The 24744-nt window shown below is 40.6% G+C and overlaps 1 protein-coding gene across 1 annotated transcript in view; it reads right to left on the bottom strand.

Moving 5' to 3' along the window:
* Window positions 1–24744, bottom strand: part of SYNPO (synaptopodin) — an 85564-nt gene that overhangs the window by 17423 nt on the left and 43397 nt on the right. The window lies entirely within an intron of this gene.

Below are 24744 nucleotides of genomic sequence, written 5' to 3'. Positions count from 1 at the left end.
ACTCTGTGACAGGTCACTGGTGCTGATGCTACCTCATCATATACCGGTTGTCCTTGACTTATGACCACAACTGAGCAAAACACTTCTGTTGTTAAGTGAGACATTTATTAAGTGAGTTTTGCCCCATTTTACGATCTCTCTTGCCCCAGTTGTCGAAGTGAATCTCTACAGTTGATAATCCAGATAAGTAACTGGATTGTTAAGTGCATCTAGCTTCCCCATTGACTTTGCTTGTCAGAAGGTTGCAAAAGGGGATCCCATGACCTTGGGACACAGCAATGGTCATAAGTATGAGCCAGTTGCAATGGGTCTGAATTTTGATCCCATGATCATGGGGATGCTACAAAGGTTGTAACTGTGAAAAAGGTCATGTCACTTTTTTGTGCCATTGTAACTTTGAATGGTCACTAAATGAACTGTTGTAAGTTGAGGACTACCTGTAGGTATTACCTAGTTAGCAGGAAAACTAGGAATAAATAATATTAGCAGAAAATCTATCCAGGGGTATTGTTTTGTATCCTTCAAAAAAACAACCAGTTACAATCAAACTGGTAGCGTCTTCGTGCACTGTCTTTAAAGGTCCTTCACAATAGACTGTCTTCTCGGTAGATTCAGGTCCAGAATTCCCCAAATGTGCACCCTTGTGGGAAGCAGGATTTATAACGGGTAGTTATAATTCCAACACATCTGGAGTAAATTAATTCAGAAAGATAATTTTAATTCAGAAGGAATTAAAGGTACCTTTGATTCAGAAAGAAAGCAAAGATAGATTGATTCAGAAGACTATAGATTCATAGTCAACCAGAATTCAATGTGGAGTTTTGTGCATCAAGAAGTACGAAGGAAATTAAATCACCCTCAGTTTCATTAACAAGCTTTAGATAGGCTTTCCCATAGTCTCTGTCTTATTTACAGTATTTACTATTTCAGAGAAATGGAGTGAATAAATAGATATACTTGAAGTCTAGGCCTTCTATAAAATTAATAAAAAACTGATCATATGAACATTTCTCTTACACCTCATACCTAAATGTCAATTTATATTTTTAGCATAGTATATTATACATTGAAAGCTTTTACAAATCATAGCGATAATCTAAATAAAAATGCACTGTATCTCTCTGCTCAGTTTATTATCGTATATAAGAACCAATACTAAATGGGCAACTGCAAACTTCCCTTTATCTATAGACTTGGATTGGAGATCCAAGATTCAAATAGTAGAGTAAAATAGTCACCCTAATATTGATACTGGTGTAATCCTTTCCCAAACAAGGGTCTTCCAGATATGTTGGCCCTACAGATTCCAGGACTGAATGGCAAAGCCTTCTTGGCTAAAGATAAAGGAAGTTCCTGACAGTTAGAACAATTAATTAGTGGAACAACTTGTCTCCAGAAGTTTGTGAATGCTCCAACATTGAAAATTTTAAAGAGGAGATTAGATAACCATTTGTCTGAAGTGGTGTAGGGTTTCCTGCCTAAACGGGTTGGGACTAGAAGACCTCCAAGGTCCCTTCCAACTCTGTTATTCTAAAGTCGATGCTCAAGGCAGACAGAGGTCACCTGGTGGAAGGGAACTGATGTAGGTTGGAAAGGAAATCATATTGCTCTCTTCCACCACCCTTTTAGTAAACAAAGGTCAAGCCAGTACTAAAAGCAGGGCCAATAGAAATAAAAATGTTGATCAAATAGTTGGGCACATCCCTACTGTTGGGTGAAGATATGAATTGCTAACCACAGGAAGCAACAGAGTAGATAAGCAATGAGAAAACAGCAATAATGATGAAAAAAGAGCAAGCAATCATCTTTCCTTCCTCCCATTTTCACAGGGATCAACTTAAAAGCAGGGTACTGCACATGTTTCACAGATTCCTGAAATATTTCATGACATAAAGCCTACAGACTGTAATTACAACAATTATATAAACATATTTGTGTATGACATGAATAAAATGCCTGAAATAAATTGCCTAAAATAAAACCAAAGTACATTAGTCTTCCTCTCCGGGGGTGTTTATCATAATCAAAGCAAATTGACAGCAGTACGGAGCTGAGATATGTACCTATATCAGTGTTTCTCAGCCTCAGCAATTTTAAGATGTGTGAACTCGAACTGCCAGAATTCCCCAGCCAACATGCTGATCTACATCAGTCACATCCCTACAGATTGTAAATTGTACTGAACTGGAAGAATTTGCCACCTGTATGGCACTTTTTCAGTTTGTCACCTGCACAGCACCTGATTTCATTTTCCAAAACAATTTCCATGGGCTTTAGTGCTCCTGTTTTAATGGAATGTGTTTGTGGTTGCTCTTAAGGGTTTTATAACATCTTGCTTTAGAATAGAAAAAAAATTCTAGACTTTCTATTCTTTTCTACACAAGACCTGTTTTTTTTTTGCAAACCCAATACAGAGAAATGTCACAAGAGGAGATTGCAGCCTTCTTTGTACACAGTTTTGCTTTGCAATTGTAAATGATTGCATGCAAAAGGAATTTATTGAAAGACTTCAAAGTTTCAAGTTGCAGTTCATTGGGTTTCAAACACCCTGTACAAACACGCTCCAAGCAGGAAGTTGGCCAGCTCTAAACTGTCTCACAGAACTCCTTCTGCAGAGGCCAAATGAAGTACAAAGTGCCAGGTTATCATAAAAAATAGGAAAATAAACCATTGACTCTACATTGCTAGAAGCTCATTTCTAATATAACGGACGCACAGTGCTGATCAAATAATTTTGCTTGAATTTAACACAAGATGGCAGCGCCTGAATGCAAATCTGTAAAGATTGGGGCCTTTTAATGTGCTTTCCTACCGCACTGATTGAAAACCAATTAGTCAAGCCACTTCCTAGGATAGAGCCTACTTAGCATCTCATAAAACCATGAGGCTTAGGTCACTTGCCTGCCACTCGTAAGCTACCTAGGGGAAGTGGGAAGTTGACAAGCTTTTCAAAATATCATCTGTCCATGGGTCATGGCAAGAGTTGCTATTAACAAAGGATGTGAAAGGACACTGAATGCATTTTCTGTGGGTGAGCCATTTCCTATGAGCTATTTTCCTAAAATGGCCATGATTTAGCATCTCTGGCAAGAGGAAATATCAGAAACAAGGAATGGTTATAAAAAGCTTACCACCAAACCACTGACATACTTGCTGGAGAAGATGGCCTTCCAAGCACACAATTACCTAAGTTGCTCATTCTGATCTGTTTCCCAAATGGGCCAGGATCAGATCACCTCTTATTGTTTCTCAAAATCATTATTAAGAGTTCAATGAAGGTTCTTTGAACAAATCAAAAGGAGGCCTGTTTGTTATATTAACTAATCACCATAATTAGGAAATCCATGTTACAACCTGCCTTCTGAAGTGATACTTAATTAAATGATTTTCTGGTTGTGGTTATGATAGTCCTAAACTTGAAGACTTAATAACAAGCCTTCTTAGCCAAACGATACTCCAACGTTTTCCCCATGCCTTCAGGTGTTTGAGTACATCTTATGTTCAGTTTTCTACTTGGACATACTAGAACTATAAGAGGAAAGAACCCAACTAAGAAACCGTGAAAGATGATTTAAAAATCAGTCACAAAGGATGATTAAAAAAAAGAGAAAAGGATTTCGGAGGTGAGGAAGTTGGTGTGGTAGCAGAAGTAGGGTGAACAAAGAGGAATCAAAAAGGAAGAAAAAGGAAGCAGAAAAGGATCCTGGGAAGAAAGTCAGGTAAGTAGCAGCTCACCTATATTTATTTTTATGAGTCATTAACAGGCTGCTGACCCTCCCACTCTTCCTGATTTTTTTCTATACTGCAAGATAACCAGCAGCTGCAAAGAAAACATGGAGGAGAGTGCTAGGAGTCCACACCACTCCTTCTTCTTCCTCCCCCTCCCCCCTCCTCCTCCTTGCAGCTCTTTCTGTTACCAAAAAGGGCTGGGTTCTTCTAAGTTTCCTTAGTGAGGAAAAGCTCATCTTTCCCCAAAATTAGAGCTCCAAAAACTGAAAGTGGTTGCCAAGTCCGTTGTGTTCAGCCTTGGAAACATTTCTGGTTCTTCCTCATTTCAAGCCTTTCTGTGGCATCCCACACTTTCACTTTGGCCAGGCAAGGTGCTTTTTTAATAGGGAAAAGAAAGATGCAGCTACTGAATACAAACCAGAACGGAATTTCCAGGTGCTAATTCAGAATTCAATGTTTTTCATATGGACAGCTTGTTCTATTTGCTATAAAAGACAAACTTCTATGAAAGTATATTTTAGTAAATGTCTGTGGAGATACTCAATTATCCAGGTGAGGAAACTCCAATTGTCTTTTGAAAAGCACCTTTGGGATATATTTTAGTAATAAGACCACTCTTCCAAAATGCTGTTGAATTGGATTAATATGGTAAAGGTACTGGTTAAATCTGGAGGGGGAGAGGTCATATTTGGCTAGAACATCCATCCAATCCATCCATCCAATCCATCCATCCATCCATCCATCCATCCATCCATCCATCCATCCATCCATCCATCCATCCATCCATCCATCCATCTATCTATCTATCTATCTATCTATCTATCTATCTATCTATCTATCTATCCTATTGTCTAAATAGCCCGAAAATATCCTTTCAACAGGTAAGAAAATAAGCAGGACTTAACTGTTCACACTAAGAGTATTAAGCATTTTCTCACAACTCTTATTACAGTTTATGTATGTACCCTAGAGGCACTCATTACGTGCATAGGGTTTATAGTGTAGTGGGAGAACAAAAAAACAACCATCATGCCATTTGAACTCGGGCCTTAATTACTGTGAGAAATGTATCACTAGGAAGCATTATTGTTTCTATAATATTAAGACAGGAACCTAAAGTAATGGATTTTAGATGCTGCTGAACTATATTTCCCAACAAAATTATTGCTCTGAAGAACACTCAGTTAAAAAAATTGAGTGTTAGTTCTGTTAAAACTGAGAATTCTTCAATAGCATATGGAGGACCACCGATTCCCCATCTCTGCCTTGGGGAAAATGTTCATCTGGACTAGAAGACTAAGACAAGAGATCTAATCTCTTCTTTTCCAACCATCATGAAAGCTGGGGTCTTTAAGATCAACTTAACCATATTTCTTACAGATGCATTTGACTGATCTGCGAGCAGCAGACCTTCTTAGCAGAGTGCTTTGATGTCAGTCTCTGTGTGTTCTGAACATGGATATCTGTAAATAAATGCAAGCACTCAGCAATATTTTATGTTCTAGTGCTCACTCCCTAAAATATCGCCTCTCTGCTAAGTGAGAATGTGTGACACATGCCAATTTTGTATAGTGTGTAGTTTGCATCTTAAACCACACTCTACTCTAAATGATAAAAACCATTTGAAATACAACAGAAGATGGGCATGGTGTTCTTGAAGAGCTAGTTTGATGTGGTAGTTAAGGCACCAGACTAGAAACTGGGAGACTGTGAATTCTAGTGTCATCTAAGGCATGAAACCAACCACTCTTTCTCAGCCCTAAGCAGGAGACAATGGCAAATCATATTCAAAATCTTTCCAAGAAAACTGTAAGGACTTGTCCAGATAGTCACCAAGAGTCAACACTGAAAGGCACCAAAAGAAAGAAAAAAAGAAAGAAAGAAAGAAAGAAAGAAAGAAAGAAAGAAAGAAAGAAAGAAAAGGGATGAAACAAAAGGAAGGGAAGGATATGAAAAGAAAAGAAAGAAAAGAAAATAATGGTGTTTTTGCATAGCAAATGCATGCAGGACAGGGACAATATCATTTTGGCTTTAGATATCCCAACAAGAATGGAAACAGATTGTCTTCAAGCTTCTTTGCAAAATATTAACAGAAAACATTCTTTGCTCTAGAATGAACATAGATAACCCCAAACTTCAGGGAGCAGCATAGAATTACAAAGGAAACAATTGACTCCTAACAGCAAGGCAGAAATAATATGGATGATTTATTTATTTATTTTCATCAACAATTTTTCCAGCTAAATTGGGATTAGGTGCTTGTGGCTTTTCATGTATTATTGGATTCCAACTAATAACCCTCCTAATTACTTGGATAATGATCAGATATGATGGGAGGGTCCAGCAACATCTGGAGAGCCAGTGCAGTTGCGGATGTAAAAGATTCTTAAGATAATGAACAATAAATACTCCACAAATAAAATATCTTACCATGAGCAAAAATTGAAAGGTAGGAGTGGGCCCACCTGCCCCCAAAATGATGGGAGCATTCAGCAAATCCCAAGTATATGACAAAGCAAAAGATGAGAATCAACCAAGTTTACAGAAAACTTCTCCATCATATTTTATTTTTTACTTGCAATTCTTATTATTTGCCTACTTCCCATATTTTGGTATCATACCAGCCTGAAGCCAAGGCTGCTTCAATACTGAAAGGCAACAAGTAATTTGCAGTTCAGTTGCACAAGAAGGCCCTACCCTCAAACTGATGCCATGACTTTTATCTAAGCCTTAACTTCTGGGGTAGAGGAAATGTGGGTCAAGGACAAGCTACATACATATGGTAGATTTCAAGTTGCATTTTCCATCCTAATCCTACCATCCTCAAGGAGTATCTCCTTGATTTTCAGCTGCTTAAATCAGTAATTGCTTCTGTAGCTCCTGGCATGATTTTGATCTCAAATGCTGCTGCCAGAATGATATAGGAAATGCACAGGTGAGAACAGAATAAAAATGATTGCTCTATCAGATGAACTGAGATCTTGTTAGTGTGATAGTATGTTGGCTTTAGATTCAATTTCAGTTTCCTGTGCATGAAATTATGAACTGTGTTATACAATATAAAAACAAAACAAAAAGAACAGGCTAAAGTATGTTGAGATGTAAAGTCACAGTTACCCAGCAACCATGATAAGAAAAACAAAACAATATATGAGTTAGTTATGTGTGGGGGTGAATTTGGCCTTTGCATTTCTTTTCTCATAGCCTTCTCTCCCTCTCTGTCTCTGTCTCTCTCCCTCTCTCTCTCCCTCTCTCCTTCTTCCTCTAACTCTCCCTCTCCCTCTCTATCTCTATCATCTTTATCATCATTTATTTAGAACCTATGGCACATGGAGCCATTTCTGAAAGTACGCGAGGCTCCCTAACCCTAACCCTGTCAGCTCCTGATTTTTGACCTTGATTTTCAGCCATTTTTCACCCTCCGGAGGTTTCCCTGAAGCCTTCGGAGGGAGAAAAACAGCCCAACGGGCAACCAGGAAGTCCATTCCCAAACTTCCGGTTTGCATATTGGGCTGTTTTTCACCCTCCCCAGTCTCCTAGAAAACCTCTGGAGCCTGGGGAGGGTGAAAAATGGACCTACCGGGACCACTGAAAATTGGAAAATTGCCATTTTCAGCCACTGGAGGGCCTCGGGGGGGGGAGACCAGTTTCGCCCTTCCCAGGTTCCAAGAAAGCTGTGCGCACTTGCACGGGGCAGCGGGGGCGGGAGGCATGGTGCGAGGATCATGAAATTATGGGATTGGGCATGTGAGCATGTGCAACACGCGTGTGTGTGCTTTTGGCACCTGAGGCAAAAAAGGTTCACCATCACTGATCTAGAGCAAAATACAAAAGTGCAGCTTTTAGGAACAATTGTGCAACTCCAGATTCAAAACACCGTCCAGTCCCTGCACAAAAATAATCAACACTGTGGAAGAATAAAGTTACTAGAGCAATCTGCCTAACTCCCTTCTTCCTGCCAAAAACATTCTCCATTAACCCAATACTACTGAATATTCATGGATGTCATCAAACTACATTTCAGAAAATAAAATCTTTTTCCAGTCAATAAAGTACAATTAGCCATAATATAACCATTCAATATTAAACGGTTGTCAGACTCTATATTTCCCCTCCAGGGCTGGGTCCCGCCAGGCACTATTGCCAATTCGCTCGTGTCTGTGCTGTGTGAGTGCACACGCTTGATGCACACTGCATGCAAATGCACAGTGCAATTAAAATTGTTCTGCGCATGTGCAGAACTGAAAAACAAGATGGCGGTGCTTATGTCAGCGGCTGGAGAACTGGTTCAGGGGCATGGCAGGCCTGGGTCGCTGCCGATTCCAGTGACCCAGGCCGCCAAACCACTATCGGTTGGGCCAAACCGGTAGGAACCCACCACTGTTCCCCTCCTCTTATCCTCAACTATTTTCTTCCCTGCTTCTCAAATTAATTGAAATGGTGATCCTGATGCTTCCACTATCAAGCTTGAACATCAAAGTTCTATAAATTAGTACAGCCAGATTCCTAATTTAAAACTTAAAACACTCCGTCGTCTTATGTTAGTCCTGAAATTGGCCAACTCACTTATGACTGTTTTTAACAGCCTTTCTCTCAACAAGTGAGGTTACTGAAAGATAAGCTCTCAAAGAGAATGAGGAAAAAAAAGGTGCAGGAGAAGATTTTTCTAGTCTAAAATCAGTATTACTCAGAATTATTCTCTATTCCCCTGAAATTCCCTATGCAACTAGATGTCAGATTATATTTGCTGAAGGCAGTGGACTTTTTAAAAGCATTGTGAGTAGATAACTTTGGACAAGCTATTCCCTATGAATCATTTACAAGCTAATAACCGCGTTATAGCCAAAGTAATGTTAAAGCAATATAAAATATCTTTATAACAGCAGTAACAACAAAATCCCAAGCACTGAGGCCCAAACCATGCAGTTAAACATTCACGCTTGGAAAGGAACAAGACAGATACCCCCAAAGGCTGCTAACCAACCGAGATGTTACTGCTGTTTGCAACACTCAAAAATATCATTTATGATATTTTATGATGAAGGACGTTTAAACAATTATAGTCAAATGAAAATGGAGGTATGATGATGGTAACATGTATAAATATCTGAGTTAAAATACTTGAGTTAATATGAATTACGTTTGTTGACTGTGGAAGAGATGCACGAAAGCCTTTTTGTAACCAACGGATACACTTACTACAGTATGTAAAGAAGGAGGTGTTGTGTTTGTTTTGAAAATAAAAAATATTTTTAAAAAATATCAAGTCATCCGCAAAGCCCTACCCTCACTTGCACTTTATTGTGGATCTTCATTCCCTGAGAACACCAAACGTCTTCCTTGGTTATCCAACATTATCTCAATATTATGAATATCACACCTTTGTAATTATTACGTGTACTGGAACATGAGGACTATTTCTCCTCTTAAACCAACACCGAAGGCACACCATACCTTCAAGGTATACAAAACCTAGTGCACTTTGTCATCCACTAACTTAGAAGTGGGATAATGATATCTGCTATGGGTGAGACCAGAGATGCTTTTTGTGAAGGTTGAGAAACCAAAGAACATCTTTTCCCCTCTAGCCACTAGACCAGACAGTCTCAGCCACAGCCTTTTCCTCCCTCCCTCCCTGCCTTTGTTTCTTTTGTTCTTGTTTGGTCTCTCAGTCATGACCATAGCATGTCAGCCCCCACCCCCTGTCCTCCACTGTCTTCCGGAGTTTGCCCAAATTCACGTTCATTGCATGGATGACACTATCTAACCATCTCATCCTCACCTTTTCCTTTTGTTTCATTAGTTCCTTTCATATTCATTATCTTCTAGGTCTCATCCCCCCCCCAACCAGTTCTTCTTCAGATTTCTTCTTCAGGCAGAAAGGGTGACATGCTATTGTGTGGCAAGAGGGGGGAGAGATAGTAGATTGGCACAATTCCATATTTACAGTACTCTGGAATGGTGTCCCTCTGGTTCTCTAGGCACTTCTACAGGAAAACACAATAATTGCCATTTTTGCAACAAACAGACAATGCAAGGGATGTTGAACTCAGCTTTGTTGTTCATTTACCGGTTTCCATTTACTGGTCCGTTTTAATCACTTCTTCCCCAGCTTCTAGTAATGTAATATGCTTGTTCAGATACGAGTCAGTTTTGGCTGTCCCTCTCCAGAGGAACTAGTAAACTGCATAATTTGGAGCATTTTGTACCTGGAATCTTCCCATTTGTTTCAATTTATTTTCACATGTGAGATGCCCACAGGGGGCATCGGAAGAGGGAATGAAAACCCAATCTGGGAAAGTCCAGGCAGAGCATTAAAGTCACACCGGCTTCATTTCTGTTGCAGTGAACATCCATTGATGGATGTTCTCCCCACTGGCTGGGGATATGCTGAAAGAAAGCAGAAGCAGCAAAGCCAGAGGAGAAACCAGAGACCTTGTCTGCGGTGAACACTCACTCACTTTAGGTTGTGTGCACAGCCCTGGAGACTTAACCCAGAGCTTTTTCCGTGCTTTCAGTGGGAAAGCTCCTTCCTTGCAAGAGAGAAGAGCACTCCAGCTGAACCAACTCATTTTGTTTGAAATGAGGACAAATGGTTTTTGTTACATCCTAAGAGGGAGAGATACAATACTGGCGGGGGAGTGTGTACACATCCTTTGTCACTGTCTTTCCCCCCTCCTGGGAGGAGAAGCAAAAAGAAAGTGTGTAGGACGTTCTCCGGAGCTGCCAGGGGTATCTGCCACCCTTGATTCCACCCACTCGGAGCATGCCTAATGTTAACTTTGATTCATTTCATGTGTTTTTCATTTTCTTGCCTTCTGTGCTGCTTGGAATGTTTCCAGGGTATTTTAAACAGTGGTTCATTTCTCTTGAGTGTATTACCAAGAGAAAAATGAGAAATGAGAAATGAAATGAAATGGAAGCAAAAAGAAGGCAGAAAATTTCTTGGGAGAAAGCTGACACTGATCTGTAAATCTCATTCCTGACCGCTCTTCTGGTAAGACCTTCTGCAGCAGAACATAAAATCAAAATACAATATGGCCACAACTTTTTTTTGAAGGAGGATTGCCTTTCTCAGCAAATCAGGTGGTCAAAATGGAGACAATCACCCATCACCGTTGTTAGATTCGGGCAACGAGAGAACAGACTCCGGACAAGTAGTGACTTAACAGCTCTTTATTAATAGTAGTAGTGATCCAGCTTTGTGTGTGGTCTGAGGGTTCCCCTTTTATAGGGATCGGGTATGCCTCTCGACCAATCAGAATGATCCCTAGTTCCCGTCCTAGCGGCGGACCTGAGAGGAGACTTACAGCGATATATGCTAATATCTAACACCCCTCCCTTCTTAGACGGAGTGTTCCTGTTAGTGACAAAGTCCTTCAGATATGTCGGTTTCTGTCTCACCCGGGTGGATCGTCGGAGTTCGGGTTGAGTTGGAGTGGGTGTGAGATCGGCTTGTTCTGCTTTTTCCATTTCGTAGTCGGGGGTTTGAAGGCTTTCCTCGCTCGGATGCTGTTCCGATCCGCCGTTTATCACTGGTTCTACTCTGGGCTCCAGGGTGCTGTGATCCTCTGTGTTTGGGCTCTCGGTTTGCTGATCTTCCGACGGAATATAGTCCTCGTTAGCGGATCGCAGGTCTGAGTGCGCCAGGCGACCCCGGAGTTGGTCTATGTGCCTTTTCCAGTTTCTACCATCTTCTAGTTCCAGCAAGTATGATCGTGGACCCGTGATACCAATTACCCTTGCCAGCACCCACAGTGTCCCCCCTGCATAGTTGTGGGCATATACTGAATCCCCTATGCTAAAACTCCGAATTTTGCTTGTAGAGTCTGGGGGCGATGTGGCATAGTAATTTGGGTGAAGTCGGTCCAGGTGAGACCATAGACGGCGGCCCATGAGAAGTTCAGCGGGGCTCCTACCCGTCGTGGCGCTGGGGGTAATGTGCTGGATTAGAAGGTAATGATCAATACATGTTTGCCAATCACCTGGGCCCATCCTAGCGAGGGCCTCTTTTGCAGATCGCACCATTCTCTCCGCCTGTCCGTTCGATGCCGGATGGAATGGCGCGACAAGGGCATGCCGAATTCCCTGACTTGCTAGATATGTTTCGAATTGCATGGCCGTGAATTGGGGCCCGTTATCGGAGACCAGGAGGTCGGGCAGGCCATGAGTGGCGAAAAGTCGCCGTAGTACCTTAATGACTGCCTCTGCCGTGATTGAAGTCATTAGGACTACTTCCAACCATTTGGAGTATGCATCCACAATATTAAAAACATTTGTCCCTGGACTGGCCCTGCGAAATCAATGTGTATTCGCGACCAGGGTGCTTTTGGTTTGTCCCATTCTGTGGCGGGCGCTTCAGGGGGTGCTGGTCTAGACTCTTGGCACGGATCGCAAGTTGCTACCCATTCCTCTATCTCTTTGTCCATGTTTGGCCACCAAACCTAACTCCTAGCTAACGCTTTCATCCTTACGATCCCCGGATGCCCAACATGTAATGCTTCCAATACATTTCTCCGTAATGTGTGTGGAACAACAACTCGATCCCCCCATAATAAACAACCTTGTAAAACCGACAACTCATCGCGTTTTGACCAAAACAGTTTGAATTCGGGCCCCACATTTCCCTTGGGCCACCCCCTCCATATCCAAGTTTGCACTTGTCTGATTACATTGTCTCTAGCAGAAAATCTAGCAACGTCCAAGGAAGAAACAGGTCCTGAGTCCAAACAATCGATTAATAAAACCGGTACCTCGGGAGTGGGGTCTGTTAAAAGTTCTGGAAGTGGGCAACGGCTGAGTGCGTCTGCGTGCCCTAGTGTAGAGCCCAGTCGATGTATCAGTTTGTAGGAGTATGCAGCCAGGTAAACAGTCCACCTGGTCATGCGCGGGGAGAGTGAGACTGATGTGGGGCGGTTTCCCGCCAAAAGTCCCAGCAGTGGTTTGTCGTCTGTGATGAGCTCGAAATCGCGGCCGTAGAGGTACTCGTGGAAACGTTTGACTCCTGCCACAGCGGCTAACGCTTCCCTGTCCATCTGGCTGTAGTTCCTTTTGGCCGATGAAAGAGTCCTTGAGTAGAACGCTATGGGTGCTTCGTTTCCGTTTGGCATTCTGTGGCTGAGAACTGCGCCGACGCCGAAGGGTGATGCATCGCAGGTCAATACCAGTGGTAGCGTCTGGCTGTACTGAACGAGAAGTGAGTTGGTTGTGAGCAGGCGCTTGACTGCGGCGAAAGCTGCTGCCTCGGAACGTCCCCATGTCCATTTTGCGTTCTTGGCGAGGAGTCGATGTAGTGGTTCAGCAACGGTCGCTTTCTGTCTCAGAAAAACGCTGTAGAAGTTAAGAAGTCCGAGGAATGCCTGCAACTCGGTCTGATTTTGTGGTGTGGGGGCATCCTGGATCGCCTTAACTTTCTTCGATGTTGGATGTATGCCCAAACCATCGATTCTATATCCCAGGAATTCTACGCTAGGCACGTTAATTTGGCATTTTTCTTTTTTAAGGCGGAGACCCTTTTCTCTAATTCTATCCAAAACAGTTCTAACCCTTTTTAATAGTTGCTCCTCGTTTGCAGCTGACACCAAGATGTCGTCAAAATACGGGACGACCCCTGGGATTCCCTGCAAAAGCCGTTCCATGACGCTCTGGAACAGACCGGGAGCGATGCTTACACCGAATTGTAACCGGTTGCATTTGAAAGCACCCCTATGCGTCACTATAGTCTGGGCCTCCGCCGTGGCGCTATCCACAGGCAGTTGCTGGTACGCTTGTGCCATGTCTAATTTAGCAAATATTTTTCCTGGCCCCAACGAGTGCAATAGGTGTTGGACTACTGGCACAGGATACGCGCTTTGTTGTAAGGTGACATTAATTGTGCATTTATAGTCCGCGCAGATACGGACTAACCCATCTGGTTTAACTGGGGTCACGATGGGGGTTTCCCAGCGCGCATGATCCACCGGTTCAAGGATCCCTTGCTCTACGAGCTTATCTATTTCCTTATCAATTTTGGGACGGAGCGCAAAAGGCACTCTTCTTGGTTTGAGTCGGATTGGCGCCACGTTGGGGTCTAAATTGAATGATATAGGTTTACCCACATACTTACCAAGACCAGGGCTGAACACATCCTCGAACTCCTTAAAAATCTGTTCAGCGCTGCTGTTCTCCACGGCGTTGATTCCGGTGACTTCTAGCCCCAGGGCTTCAAACCAATCCAGTCCCAGGAGGCTCTATAATGGCGCGCTGGCGACGGTCACAGGCAGCTGGGCTACGATGTCCTTGAACTGTACCCGAACGTGCCTTGACCCACGATGGGGACCCTGTTCCCCTGGTAGTCTCGTAGCAGGATGTCTGGTGTACGCAGTTGGCGCTTTTTGAGGCTAGGGATTGCCTTTTTCATGGCGGACCATGAAATGATCGTCAGTGACGATCCTGTGTCAACTTCCAGCTCGCAAGGGGAGTCCTCCAGGAGGACAGTGATTTTCAGCTTTTTAGGCCGCTTGGTGCGGACCTGACCTATCGTTGTGAGATAGGTTCGCAATGGTTCTCTCTGGGTCAACTCTCTCTCGGCATCGGTATCCTGGGGATACTCTCTCTCGGCTCTCTGGTAATACGCCCTCTCAGCTCTTTGTGTGTATTCTCTCTCGGCAAACTCCCTTGGGTTTCTCTCTGGGCGCCCTTTGTTTTTTCGCCAAGCCCCTGGGTTGGGCTTCTGTTGGCAGTACATCAGAGGCTGCCGTTGTGAGGCAGGGACTTCGCTCCGGCACATTCTTGCGATGTGCCCCAGTTTGTCGCAATGTGAGCAAACAACGTTTCTGAACCGACAGGTAGACCGGGGGTGGTTCCCTCCGCAACTTGCACATGGTGGCAAACGGAATTCGGGTTTACCCACCGGTCTCAAGTGACTGCTCCGCATACGGTGACTGTCCTCGAACTCGGAGTCCTCGATTTCTTGATCGGTGTCCTCATAGTGAACTCTGGCGTGTCTGGTTCCGGTCTGGATCGTGCTGTATCCGCGTTGTATGGTCTCGGATGATCTGTCCGCTGATTCGGACGCCCTTGCTTCATCAAGTGCAATCTGTAGGCTTAAATTGGGCTTGGCCAACAACCGTTTCTGTAGAGAGATGTCTCTCAAACCGCATATGAGTCTTGCCAGGATTTGCTCGTCCAGATCCCTGAACTCGCAATGCAGATATGTGTACATTAAGTGATGATTTTAGAAACTAGATACTAAATAAGATTAAAGCAGGAGAATACAGATTTGATGTCAGATAATACTGGGATTACAGAATGATACAGAATTATACATAACATTGGAAATATTAAAGGAGAATTTTGAAGAATGGAGTCAGAACTTAGTAACTGGGCTATTTACACTATCAGTAATGATTTAATTATTGGATCTACAAAAAAAGGTTAGTTAAAACCTTGAAGAGATGTGTGATGAGATAAAGAATAATTGAACAGAAGTCAAATGGATTTATGGAACACCCTCCCTCCTAATATCTGGCAGGCCCCCACCCTTCTATCCTTCTGCAAGAGCACTTAAAAGCTTCCCTCGGGGAATTAAGATGGGACAATCAAGCTGGGATGAGAATGTGGACTGCATCAGGGAAATGTAGCTGTGGGGCTAGTTTGATTGTTTTTTTTAATCTCTGTTGGTTTGCATTGTTTTACTGGCTGTACACTGCCCAGAATTGCTTTAGATGGGCAGCTGTACAAATGTCTTAAATTAATAACTACATTTACCTCTTAATCATTAAAAGGATATCAAGAAGAGAATGCAGTATGCCATTGATGAAAAGTAACGGGGGGTTATTCAAATGCAGCAAAGAAGCAGGAATTAAGAAAGCTGTTCTAGACCCTATCAAATGGAAGGTCTACAATTTGGGTGTATTAGGTTGATTTCCAAATCTGCACAGGTATTTCAAAGGGTTACAGTGGAATAATTAGGAATATTCATACACAAACTGAATCTAAGAGGTTGTTGAGAGTAGAACACTTTTCATGTTGTTTTCATATGACTTTATGACCTTACTGAATAAGATGCAGAAGCCAAGTGATCTTTAATGAGATGCCTCCCTCTTACCAATGTTATGATGGAGGGGCAAGGAAATAGCTGTCTAACTTGAGAAAATTTTCTGTGGCTGCATTCCAAAGGCTTTTCCTGTTAGGATTGGCTTCCTCTTGTCCTTATTTCACCTGCACTAAGACTAGAGGATGGCTGCCTTGTGACTGGGAGATCGGTCCATGTTAAGGACTGAAAATGTATTGTCCTTTCTTACTGATCATCAGTAAGAAAGGACAATTAGATTGCACTGAAGATCATTATCAGGAGAATTTGAGAGTCCATATGAAACCTTATAAGAAAGAGCTACAATACTTACAGTAACTCCTTCTGTTATTTTGAATTGGCTAATGCAATTATTATTTTAGCCCCCCTTCACAATAATTAAAGTTCAATACATTGTGATGGGTGATCATCTACTATTTGATGCCTCTATGACACCAATATAATGTAATTCAGCTATTCCTGCCAATCTTTCTCTTCAGATCTGTTAATTCATATTATCTTCCTTTCCCTCTCTTAGCATTGCAAAGACCTAGAAGCTGGCATTCAGGGCCCTTCCAGATCATGATTTTACTGTGTAATGGTCCTTACTAATTTACTGAATTTTACAGTGGGTAAAATTGGACCCACCCAAAGAACCAACATCTTTTCATTTCTAATTTTTTCCAATCCTTCTTCCATTTCCCCCCCTCCCATCCAAAAATACTTTGAGGAGGAAAAGAATGAGAAGCCCAATGCCTTTTGATAAGAAGCACTAGGAACTATCTGCAAGAAAGCATTTTAACTTGAAAATATTTTTATTAGGAAAAAGTAGCAGGCTGCATGCCCCCCAAAAGGGAAAAAAAAATCACTTGTCCCTTGCAAAAGAGCCAAAATATTAGGTGGCTCTTTAGGGTCTTTCAATCGGAAGGGTTACTTCAATGAGTCCCTCTGAGCAGTTTGGAGTCAAGGACAAAGTGACAAATTCCCTTATCTATTTATTAATTTATTTTTAATTATACGTTAATCAAACACAGAAAAGAAAGCCACAAGAAATTAAACACACCACACAAGGCTTATTATTAGTTATTAAGTCTTTTTATAACTTAACCAAAATTATGTATTATGTACTGAATGATTTCTAAAATGAACTAAGAGGAAATGTGTAAATAAAACTAAGTTATATGATCTAAACGAAGTCAATTCAAGTGCTCAAGAAGAGTCACATCTCTGCTTCTATGAGCTGTTTATATACACCTATGTGGCTCTATTCCAGGGGATGCTGGACTCCTTGCTTGGTCCCATAATATATTGCATTGCACCTTTTATGCTATTACAGTTCTGTCATTCCTACGTATTTCTGAGAATGTATTATTGTATTTTCATAGATGTGATATTCCAATATTGCTATTTCAATATATCAGTAAAGAATACAATCACTGAATGTTCTATATTTAAGGCCTCTATTACATAAGAACTTCCCACATGCAGCAGGTAACAAGAAGGGAAACACCTGGAGTCACTTAGTGCCTTTTTCTTAATGCACGGGGCAATCATTCAGATTGGAAATCAGCCTCCTTTTGTTGCACTGCAGTAGCTCATGCAACTGGTATTTAACAATAAAAAATCCAATTATTATTAATCACTTTGATAGCAATGTATCATATACACAGTATATTGAGGCCCTAAGTCATAGAGTTGATCACTGCCCAGAGAACCTCCTAGAGGGAAATAGGAAGTCTAGAAACATGAAATATAAATGTAAAATAAATAAATTAGCAACATAAATAAATCAAGTGTAAAACAGGGGATTTCCAAATGTTGAATGACTTGGTAATGTTCCAAAGTTGGTAACATTGAAATATCTTTCCCTGGGAACAGGAAGACTTTGTGATAGCTCCCTTACTGTGGTTAACATCCTCCTCCCTTGTTTTGTATGCTTTTTTTTATAGTAATTGTGATTGTCTTTGATGAGCATATTGTTTTTTTAATAAGTGTTGTATGCCAGTCAGAGTCATTTCATGTGAGACGGACTATACAAATCGGGTAAGTAAAATAAACAAAAATAAATTGTTGCTGAAGTCTAGTAGCTGAAGCAGTTTCCCCCAGCCTTGTATTCTCACCAGATATAGTGAGACTTCAGAATTCAATAGTCCAGCCTCAGTCTTATACTCCCATAACATCTGAAAGGCAACAAGTTGTGCAACATCTGGAAGGCAACAAGCTGGGCAAGGGCTGAGCATAGCAAATTTCTACAGTGCTTTAACATCCAACTTAGCATGTGTTTTAACAGGAAATCACAACAGTTGAAATTATTATTGTTTTTACCTTATTTGTCAACTTGTTGGTAATTCTTATTATTTCACCACACATTTTCACATTAGTTCTTTCAGTAACCAGTAAGGGGAGATAAAGGATTTGGTGATGGGAAGACAAGGGGAATCTGGAAATCCTAGTTCTAACAGGAATACAACCACACTTGAGTTGTATTATTTTTTTTCATCCTGAGAGATTTCTTCAGTACAACCCCAAGTGTGGGAGTATCAGCTCCCAATGGAAACTATTTATTGTTTCCTTTTAGTTCTTTTCCTGATTAAAAATTATCCAGTTCTTGTGGTGTTTTCTCATACGCAGAAGATAACAAGGAATTTTGTTTTTTATCCCACAGGAGAAAAAGAAAAATGGAAGCAATTCAATGCACAGGGGTATCGATGAGTTGTTCAAAGGGCAGATGAAGATCAGGAAACAAAAATTTGGAACAGCTTCCTTTTGTTCTTCCTTCCTCATCCCTGCTGTTCTTTTGTCCTGCACAGGCACTTTACAAGGAAATATACCTGAGAATAATAACCATTGACTTTATTTTCTTTATTTATGAATCAAAGTTACATAGCTGCCCATTTTACTGAAAGTGATTCTTGGAACAATCGGATTTAAAAGCAACAAATAAAAACAAAAATATAACAATCCATATTTAATAAATATCATAAAAGGAGATGTGTTAAAAATGGCTACTTCAGCAATGGAATCAATCTGAGCCACTCTTCAGTTCCTTGGGAGTCCCAGGCCTGATAACATAACCAGATCTTGATGGCCTTCCAAAATATCTAAAGAATGAGCTAATCTAATTTCAAGGGGAAGAATATTCCATAAGGCAGGTACCATGGCAGAAAAGGCACCTGTCCTGGGACCCATCAAATGAAGGTCCCTAGTTGATGGTACCCATAACATGCCTACTCTGCCAGATCCAATGGGTATGGGTTGATGTAACTGGGGAGTTACATTTTTGAAGGTTCTGTCTTAAGGTCCAGATCCCACAAGCAACCTGGTTCCCATCTGTATTGTAAACTATGTATAAAATAAGCTATAAATACATAAACATTTGGGCAATGCCAAAACAAGCATGGGTATTATTTGCTGCTAATTTGCCATGGCCATGATTAGAGAAAGACAGAAAGCAGACAGTGGAAGGAAAGACAGCTTGTCAATCCATTTTATCTTTTTGAAACAGGGGAGAAAACCACAAAGCAAAATCAAAGCAAGATTCCCAGGAGAGGACTGTATTATATTGGTTTTCTGCAGGGTAGTCATTTCCCATAAGTCTTCACCGCATATGCTTTATGCAGCAGGAAATAGACTATTGAATCCAGCATACTAGTGCAGCTTCTGCAAGCATTAACATTTTTGTGGCAAATCAGAAATTCAATCGAAACAAATGATGATTGGCGGCACGTAGAAAGTTAGTTTGCTTCATTTATGGTCCTTTTTTTGCAACTAACTAACATCTGGATACTATGACACAAGAGAGGGAGCTGCAACGTTCTTCTCCACAATAACTGAATGATTTATAGTAATGAATAAATGCCTATTTATGCATTCTACCAGAAATTCATTTTTATTCACCCAAAGAACTTTTCAAAGTAGTTTGGCCCTAGAGAAGCTCTTACAAAAGTCAATTGACATAATATATGCGTATTGGATAATTAGAGGGGAGTCCAAAGGTTGTTCATTGCTGCATGTTGCTCCTTAAATCAACATTTCCCCATCGATTAGTTTATAAATAATGAAATATCATCACGTAAGATATAAAAACAAACATGGATAATATAAATCAAATGTGAATATTCATGCATCTGAGATTCACTGTTAAAATGCATGTAACTGTATCAGATAACCCTACTTATTTTCTGCACCACCAAAGGCCTTAAGAAACATTAGGAGCTCTCTTACATCATTCAAGCTATACTGTGCTATCTTTTGCCTAGTAGTGCCAACAGTGATTGGCAATGATTCATCTGTTTTCATGAAGGTTTTCCCCCTCTTCTGACGTGGGTCTATGAACAAAACAAAACAAAACAAAACAAAACAAAACCACCCTGGGAACTTCTGCAACACATTCAGCTACTATTGAGCTACACTATGCCTTTTCTTTTGCATCTCTTCTTGCAAAGAGAGATTTGTCTCTTAAGACAATCAGTTCCCAAACATTTCAGTGACTAACGAATCTAGATCCAATCCAAGGTTGTTTTTTTCAAAACAACCCAGTTTTATATAAACAGAACCCAAATACTTGTGGTCTAATAAGCTTATATTTCAATCTCCTGTTTATTTCTAGCTTCATCAGGGTTCAAGACTACTACCTTAATCATACAGAAGAACAGCAGCATATATCAAGAAAATCCCTGGAAGAAAGACTCAATTTGAACACATATGAGTGGTAGGCAGACACTATACCATTAACCAGGGTGAAATGCTACCAGTTTGGACCAGTTCACCTGAACCGGTAGCAAATATGCCAGCTGTTCACCCAAATCATTAGTAAAAAAAATGCTACCGGTTCGGGCAAACCGGTTTTTCCGATGATCAGCTTGCCGCACGATTTATATTAGGTAGGATTTCCTGCTTTCTAGCTAATCTAAATTGCGGGACATAGCGGATTCCCCCCCCCCCCGCTGTTCTATTTATCTTTGCAGGCATGCTTGGAAGCAAGCTCTGCCCACCTGCCCAGATATCATTTTGACATTCTGCCCATGCGTGGAAGGTCCTGCATATGCGCAGAGGTAATGTGTGCAAGCACGCACTCACATTGCTACCGAACCGGTAGCAAAGGTAAGTGGATTTCACCCCTGCCACAAACTGTTTTCAGAAGGACATATGAGCCATGGTGGCACAGTAGTTAGTATTGCAGGCTAAATCTGCATTCCCAGTGCCAGGAGTTCGATTCTGACTGACTCAAGGTTGAGTCAGCCTTCAATCTTTATGAGGTTGGGAAAATGAGGAACCAGATTTTTTTGGGGGGGGGTATGGTGACTCTATAAACAGCTAAGAGAGGACTGTAAAGCACATCAGTCTAAATGCTATTGCTATATAAAATATTGCATATTTTCTGTTGATTTATTTAAAACTTCATGGTTTTAAGACAAGACAAAATCCATTCTCTTTTGTAATTTAATCAATACATATATTTGGAATTATAAAAAGTGTCTAATAAAAATCCACTGAGTTTTACCTATTATTCTGCGTGATACAAAAGTATGCCAGTATCATATACTCATCAGGCTAATTAAGATCATCATTTTAAAAATAAACAGCGACTGTAAAATTGGGGGGGGGGGGAACAATGACAAATATAGACTGGGATATGGTGTTTGCGGGACAGATGTTTCAGAAGTTCTGGACATTTTCTTCTGTGATTATAAAATTACATTTTCTGGTTGTGATTATAAACTATGACTTATACTAGAAGTACTATTTCAACAGTTTTTGAGGAATCTCTGCATATATCACAGGTCTGACCATTCCATTTAAAATGATTGGAGTCATTTACAGTGGCATTGTCTTCTTGAAACTGACGAGGTCTGACGAGGTCTTGAAACTGACGATGGATAAAAGCAGATGCATTTTAATGTAAGTCTATAATGATTCAGAAATGTCATGCTAACCTGGTCAGACTTCATGCATCCATCATGGCAAAGTTTGTCCATCAACATTCACCTCCACTTCTTGGACATTAAAAAATAATAATGAAGAGTATTCTTGATTGCCTAATTCTCCTGTTGGATTAGATAGAATGGAAGCAGTTCTGGCAAGGTGAAGACCAGGTCTGTTATGGAGATCTCTGCAGGGATAAACCTATGGTGGCTGGTGTTTCTGCTCAACATTAAGCACACAATGGGACATTTTGTATATGGGACAGCAGTTTGAGTATTGCCTTGAATTCTCTGGATCCAGGTATGTTCCTTACTCAAGAGGCTCCAGGATTGACCTTTCAGGCTGGAAGACTTTGGAATTTGGGCAATATCTATCTCTTGATTCACCCCACCTCTAATTTAGGAATGCTTTCTAAATAAATAACATCCCCAAAATCAACTACTTCAAATATGGTCTCCCCACATTAATTATTCAAACTTTGTAAAAAGTTGTTTGCTAATTATTATTTTAGGTGTACCAAGCAACAGACAGAGCTAGGAACTTTTCCTCCCACAATATACAACCCAAAAGGCAAAGGAATGGAAAACCTGATGACAAAAATCTGATGGTGAAAATAAACCCATGATACTCAACTCACACTGCTGGCATTTTTGGAGGTCTTTAAAATCATAGTAGCAGGTAAGACTGCTCAGCTAATCAGGACATTTACAGTGCAAATTATAATCACACAATGATAAATTCAGACCTGAGTCAGCAAAGGCAATGAAATACAAACTATTCTGTTTATTTTGAAACGTTTATTGCTTCAGTTTTATTTTACTTGGCTGCAACACTAAAAAATGTTTCCTCATCTGACCAGAGAGGCTGACCTTGGCTTCAGAAGGGCCAGCGCAGGCCTGGATTCCATCCTCCAGTGGTTCATCCTTTCAAGTGCTTGTCTTCTTAAAATGCGAAAGAATGTTCGCTGTAGAATGCTGGAATTGTTAAGAACTAAACCACAGGGGCCAAAAGATTGGGAATGTTATGCCTTGAAAGATAAACTGTTCTAAAAACACATCCGACATTTTTTTCTTCCTATTCATCCAAAGTTCCTTGACAAATTATGCTCTTACAAGAACCATTTTCTGAATCTCTTGAAAATATTCTTAGTTAGAAAAACTTATAACCTGTAACTATTTTTTTTCCTTTTTGTATGTCATGTGCTTCAGAACTTTCCTCATAACCATATGTGAGACACAGTAGGGTCTTTCTATGTGAATTTCTGGAATGAATTAGGAGGAACTGAACTCAACACTTATTTAACGAGGCTCAATAGATTATGGGAATCCTTCTGGATAGCTTTAAAAGACTCTTTTATTGGACATTAAATTGTTTCTTACTCAGCCTAGTTACCATTTTTTAAAAAAATCTCTACAACCTCACTTGACATGGAGATACCTGGCCCATAGAATCGTCAGTAATCAGATACGGCTGAATGGATGATATCATCATCATCATCATCTCACTTAGGTTGAACAAGTTTTGAAAGTGCACATATATGACCAAACATACAAGCACACTTTTATAGGATTGAGTAGTTTGATCTTCTATCTCTGTAGACAGTAACTTGATGCATTGATGCCTATATCACTGAGCTGATATAATTACGGTAGCTACTTATATATGTCATCTATACAGCAGGATAATTTTCAAGCTGAACAAATGAATATCCTCTTATTTACACCCATCCAAACTCCTATGAATTTTTAATAGCTTGTGTTTCTAAGTAATCAAGCTTCATCTACATGTCTGCTCTGATCCCAATCATGCCATAAATTTCACACTGAAAATTATATTTCTGACACAAAGGAAACATATCCAGACACTCCTCCTCTCTTAGGAGTTTATAACTGATCTCCTATTGGTAACAGAAACAGAACTGCATGTGATTCTCTCGTAATTTTATTCCACACTATTATGTTTCATTAAATGTGTTGTTTCTGCTAATGACTTTCCTTAGAAGATTTCCTTATCATACCTAATTTATTGTCCCAGGTAACAAGCTCTGAATGCTCTGCTAATTATCCGTAACAAGTTGGAAAAAAATTATATGGGCTTGCATCTCTTCCATTTTAATTTCCCTCCTTGAGATTTACTTCTGATTCACTGAACAGTGTGTAGTTTAGGTGTTCCTTAGGAGAAAGAAAGAGAAAGGAGCAGACAAGGGAAGATGATATGTGGTGCAAACAATGAATGAATCCATCCATTTTTGGAAAATAAATGAAAATAAATGAGAGGGTGGAGATCTTGTAGTAGCAAAATGTGATTCACACATCTTTCATTTACGTAGTTTGGGTCATCGGCTTTTAGATGATGTCTAGAACCATTCTGTTATCACTTCACTCTGCTGACACACAGTATTGTCTCAAAATAGGTTCAAAACCCCTATGCCAAAGTCCCCCCCCCAATTTACTCCTATTAACTTTGTATTATTGGTCACCTAAATATCTGGTTTGGATATGTCCAGTAGGTAGGCTTCCAAAGCATCCAATGAGGCCAGGAAATTTGGTAGGATAGTTTGGGGTTTAATATTAATAGTTTAATATCCCTGTCCTCTAATGCTCATTTTTCAGCGCTATAAATAGAATGGAAAAATGCTGTGAAAATTGCCTATATAGGAATGTCCATTCTACTACATTGTTTATTGCCTTCTTAATCCTGAGCTGCTTCTCTTTGTTCATGCAAACAGAGAATGGTAGAGACTTGTCTCTTCGTTTTCCTGTGAACTGCAGAGTACCAGACTGTTTGCAATTACTATTCACCTGGAAGATAGTAACATCAATTTATGAAGCAGGGTTTTTTTTTTGCTCTTCCCTCCTGTGCCTTGTCTGCTGAAAGTATAGTTATGTTAGCAGGTCTGGGAAATGAGTGGCTGTTTCCTCATGTGTTTCCTACCAGAAAAACAGTCAGAGTGAAAAGATGGAAGATGATTTGCTATATATGCTGTCTTCCTTCTCTGGAGTTGAGAGTGAATTTCTCTTTTCCTTTGATATAAGGCG

Source organism: Natrix helvetica, assembly GCF_964273705.1.
Source record: "Natrix helvetica genome assembly, chromosome: 1".
Taxonomy (NCBI): Eukaryota; Metazoa; Chordata; class Lepidosauria; order Squamata; family Natricidae; genus Natrix; species Natrix helvetica.
This window is presented reverse-complemented; position numbering and strand designations above follow the sequence as displayed.